Source organism: Glandiceps talaboti, chromosome 22 (genome assembly GCF_964340395.1).
Source record: "Glandiceps talaboti chromosome 22, keGlaTala1.1, whole genome shotgun sequence".
In the NCBI taxonomy this organism is placed as follows: Eukaryota; Metazoa; Hemichordata; class Enteropneusta; family Spengelidae; genus Glandiceps; species Glandiceps talaboti.
Window position 1 is genome coordinate 16,951,822 of NC_135570.1, and position 6,000 is coordinate 16,957,821.

Here is a 6,000-nt window from a genome sequence, read left to right on the forward strand (position 1 = left end):
AGATTGCTATTATTTCCAAAGTAAATTTATTTGCGTATTAATATTCTTAATCTGTCTGATACTAGGGTCATAACATTTTATAGATGTTTAATGTACATAATCTATTAAATTACTTAAAGACTTTCTCGTTAATTCGTTATTATTTCACTCCGGTGTTCATCCAACAACACTTTTCTCTCGCTTTGTTTGCATAGAATGCCTATTGTTCCTTATTGCTGACCTCGTTTCGCTCCAAACCCAAATTATTCCCATGTCTATTTTTTGATATTTTAGTATTTGAAATATGTATATGTCTTCACAAAATATGAATCCAGTGTCAGAATGCAATCAAGCTTAAGAGATGCGAGGGATGGTTAATTTTATAGGAGGTATCTAAAATTAATTTCATGTGCTATTTGCTTCTCCAAGTAATATTGACTTCACCATGACCATGGCATTGGAGCTTTCAGTACACAATCTCGCACCTTTTTAGTGTTTACCAAATATAAAGTAAACGTTGTTTTCAATTGCGACAGAGATTTCAAGTGGTTGATTCATGATTGTTTTGCTCACTTAGGAATACAACCAATGGAAATCAACTGTAACTTGGGTTTGGTTTCACCGAGACTCTTAGCTGTGACACTTTGAAGTACTCCTAGAAGTGTTGTTTCATACTTCAAAGCAAGCATCGTGCTTCCTTGCAATCAACGAGTCTTGTGTTTCATTTTTTTTATCCCGTGAGAACGGCTTGACATCGTGGGCCTCACTTGTAAAGCAGCTGCTTCAACGATAGCAAGCAGTCAGCAAAGCGGCGAGCAGACCGTGAGACGAGTCGCTCCCTCTTGCAACGCACTCTCGAACTCATAGGCAAAGACACGTCTGCGACTTTTAAACAAATAAAGGACACGAGTAAAATTGTTCAAGAAAATATATAGAAGTGTGTGTGGGCTATTTTCTGCACAGTGGCGGTACAAGCGCTAATGTTATGTCCCCACGTCGCTGTACAGGGTGGGAACTTTGATGAACTGAGTTCTAAAAATGCGGGTCATGGGATAGGAGTGGAACCTTATACCACGTTCCTAATACTCAGAATCAGTATTGTTGGCTACCATAACAAAGAGTCCAGGTTTGCAGTAAATAAAACTGATGGCTGGTATTATTAGTTACACATTCATGATATTTATCTCATTACGCTAACAGTAGTGTTGCAAATTGGTGTCGACATTGTTCGAATCTGTAAGGAGATGTTCATCAAATTGTAAACTTATATAAGTATGTTTGTTGTAAAATTTGTCACTAGTGACACAACACGAATTGCACCTGGTTTATACTGATCACAATTTTAACAGATGGTAACATGGAAGTGTCACAGTCGATACTCAAATCAATGTCTACACATCGTAAAGACACAATTTTAGCATTGGACTTTATCATATGCAGATAAATATCAACCAACTTTTTTCCATCGTAGTTATAAATTGTATCAAACATCTGTGAGATATAATTTTGTATACAATAATAGGTAGACTTTAGTCATGATGTACTGTACATTTATGTGCATTCATCAAGTATATATTGATATACGTTTACTTTCTATCTTTCAACATACTGTATTTCAATATCTGTTATCTTAAATATTTGCCTTATACAATGTTGTCGGGTGCCTTTTGTAATGTCGACCCTTAAAATATGGAATAGAAAAATTAAATGAGCAGCAATGAGAAAAGAGTAGAAATGTCTGCTTGCAGCTGATTTTGTCACGTGACGGTATTCGACCCACAACTAGGGAGATTTGGGTCGAGTAACCCATGGCAACAACATCGACACGTGACTAGCCAGGACACGCATTTTGATTGCATACAAAGAAACGGGTCTCTATTATTGAGTTGACTCCTGTTGATATACCAGACGGTTTATATTGAGGTCAGTCAATTCCGTTGATTAGAACAAACCGTGCTTCATACGATATACGTGACTATTTCTTAGATCAGTATACTATACTACATTATTCATGTTTTTTATTCAAAGTGATTCGACTTCAGGTTCACCTTCTCTTATTTTGTATATGACATATATTTTGCATTTCAGTAAAAAGCCAGAAATATAGTTTGCTCACCAAGTATATATTCTTTTACTTATATGTGATTTACTTTTGTTCTTCCCACATGTCATAGTGTACAAAGTTGAATCGTATACTTTTTTGCAGTGATATGACATTTAATTACACTGTACACCATGAATTGCTGTTTCCTGTCAACTTAATGCTAGATTCTCACCTGAAATCATAAATAGTAGATAAAAATGGCGCTGCTATGTTGAATGGAACTAACTTTAAGGTGATACGAACTATTCAAGATAGAGAGATGGATTACATGGGTTCCAAGTAAAAGTTTGGGTTGTCTCTTTCCGTCAATGGTAAGGCTTTCTTCTACTATCCGAGTCATCTTGATGCAGCGTATACTGACTATTCGTCGTTGTCGGCGCTCTTCCTAAAGACCAGCTTCATTTGAAACATTTGATTTAGTGGCAGGTTTGTTGGGAATAATAAAAAATATTCGCGTCGTCGCACCAGTTTAGAAAAAAATTCCTTACCAGAAACAATTCTTATTATCCTCAACAAACCTGTCACTAAATCTACTATGTATGGCAGTTACTGTACTTTTTATTTAGTACTTTAGAGCAAGTGTGTATGTGGGGACAGATGTCATTTGCAGTTGTCTTCACTGAAGTAGGGAGGGTTATTTTTGTGTTTCCCCCAGATCTGCAGACTGCATGGGCGGAACAAACACACAAAGAAGACCGACGCGGGGGTATTTAAGTGAGCGCGCACTGACCAGAAACAATTCTTCCCTTTTTTAGCCTTACCTCAATCTCGTTGACTTGATTACAATTTTCGAGTCCATATGAAATGTGATTTATGTTGTCATCTGCAACAAGGGTAACTAAAAATGCGTGTTTTTTATCTGTCCCCCCCCCCCTTTTTTTTTACCCCGTTTACCATCGCTTACTAGTGACTACTTGCATTGCTACTTGGAGAAGACGCAGCACGAATGGATAGAATGGTTGTCTTACCATTTCAGACGGATTTCTTTTTCTAGTCACGTGATTTTTGTACAGCTTCACTGTTTGTATTCCTGTTTAGATATGTGCCCAAGGAAGGTCTCCTATGAGAGATAGAAACATCGGAAAGTTTTAACAAAAAAACAATAGAAAAGAATTATTTCTCTCCAAACAAACTGTGATCAGTCATTTGACTCTTTTCATTGAAAACTGCATAAATCTTCAGATGTGATCTGTCACGTGACATGCTAGTTAGAACTCTGTTTTCTTGTGACTGACTGACTGATTGACTTGTATAGAACATATAGAACGGCCAACAACTTAACATTTGGCAATTTTCTGGTATTTCTTGTTTATACGTTATTACAAAACGAATATTCAGAAAACCCTAGTATTATATTTGAATAACTTCCAAACTTTCCAGCGGAAGCAAAGCCTGGACAAACAAATGACACCACACAGTTTTACAAACTACATGTACGTATATGATTCTCTGTTGGCAACATATTAATACAAAACTATATGAATTGGAAAGTACACGATATACCAAAGGCATTTATATCAATGACTTACGTCTTACAGACCGAGGACAGTTTAGGACAATTCACAATACAAGGAAGGATACACACAAATTAAAAACTAACATAATGTTCAAATATACACCGTCATACACTGCCAGCAATATACACCGTCATGCAGTTCCGGCAATATACACCGTCATACACTACCAGCAATATACACCGTCATACACTGCCAGCAATATACACCGTCATGCAGTTCCGGCAATATACACCGTCATACACTACCAGCAATATACACCGTCATACACTACCAGCAATATACACCGTCATACACTACCAGCAATATACACCGTCATACACTACCAGCAATATACACCACCATACACTGCCAACAATATACACCGTCATACACTGCCAGCAATATACACCGTCATACATTGCCAGCAATATACACCGTCATACACTACCAGCAATATACACCGCCATACACTACCAGCAATATGCACCGTCATACACTGCCAGCAATATACACCACCATACACTACCAGCAATATACACCGTCATACACTACCAGCAATATACACCGTCATACACTGCCAGCAATATACACTGTCATACACTGCCAGCAATATACACCGTCATACACTGCCAGCAATATACACTGTCATACACTGCCAGCAATATACACCGTCATACACTGCCGACAATGTACACCGTCATGCAGTTCTAGCAATATACACCACCATACACTGCCAGCAATATACATCGTCATACACTGCCAGCAATATACATCGTCATGCAGTCCTGGCAATGTACGCCGTCATGCAGTTCTAGCAATATACACCGTTATACCGTTCCAGCAATATATACCGTCATACCGTTCAAGCAATAACTTACACAGTACTTACGAGAATCATACACATGGCACTTCAACTTGAAGCCGATTATTCTAGGGAGCGATCAATTTTTTATGGCCGGGGGTGGGCTGTGACCTTTTTACGTGCCGTACTTAAATATAGTGACCCCCTGTAATTCATCCACGTAAGAACTCCCCCCCCCCCGACAAACAAAAAAACATGCTGACACCCCCCCCCCCATCTGTTGACAAGAAACATTCTTCTTGTTCTTGCAGAAGACACTCTATTCTCAAAACATAATACCGCACACTGCATAGTTAATTTTCCATGTTACATTTTCAGTAATTTGAAGTGTATCTGGTAAATTGCTAACCAAAATCCATTGCTTCACATGTATAAAGCTCTTTAGATAGGAACCCTATGAAAAGTATGATTGTCTGTTCACGGACATACAAAATATTCATGGTTTAGTAACCAAACGTTCTAGTGTATCTCTTAGATTGAATGAACTGTTACCATTATAGATTAATTCAGCTAATTGTAAAGTACAATATTAGAAATGGAGTTCATATAATTGTAAACCCATGTCAATAACTGTCAGTGTACACACGTTGACCAGTTTGCACTCTTCAAGGCAGTTGTTTGTCCTGTTCATAATTATTCAGTTTAATCACTGACTCAAAACTCCCCTCCCTTCATTGACCAAACTGCTAATTTTAACGACAGGTTTTGAATAATGAAATGTGATGAATGTCATTGATTTCAAAAAAGAAATTTAAAAATGTCCTAAAAAGGTTTTCTGTACTACAGCTGTTTCAGAACTAGATTATTAATTCAGTTCACTTACTTCTGACTATGTTGTCCAGTATATTGGTAACAACATGATAGCCTTGATAATAAATACATTTAATACCAAGGAAATGTAATATTATGATCTGTTGACAAAATTTTACTCATAGTAAACAGTCACTAATATGGTGGATACTCGAATTAACATATTCCAGGGGAGATGTAAAATCTAAATTTCCTTATAACTTTGCACCGTGTCAGTACTATAGAAGTCCTGGCTACAGTAAATAGCCCTTTATTAGATCATCATCAAACAAGTCTGTGTTTATAACTTTGTTTATCAGTCATTCACATAATATATTTCTCTGAGAATCCGATTGATATTGTGTTCACCTTGGAGTATATTTCATTCTTGGTAGTTCATGGTGTAAAACAATAGCACGACAAAAGGGGGGGGGGTACATGTAACCTGATAACATGTATTAAACTTGGTGATAATAATAATAATAATATTTATTTCTTATAGAGCGCATTACATTAAAAACAATCTCAATGCGCTGAACAAAAGTATAAAAGTATTTTAAAATGTACATATACACAAGTATAAACAAAATATGAAACAGGATAAAAATACAAAGACACGGAATGACATTTAAAAAACAGAAATGTAAAAAAGTTAAAAATTAATAATAATGAGATCTAAAAAGATGATATTTTAAGGCAGATTTAAAACTGTTCAAAGTATGTGAAGAACGAAGACATGATGGCAGGGCATTCCAAGGGCGTGGGCCGCA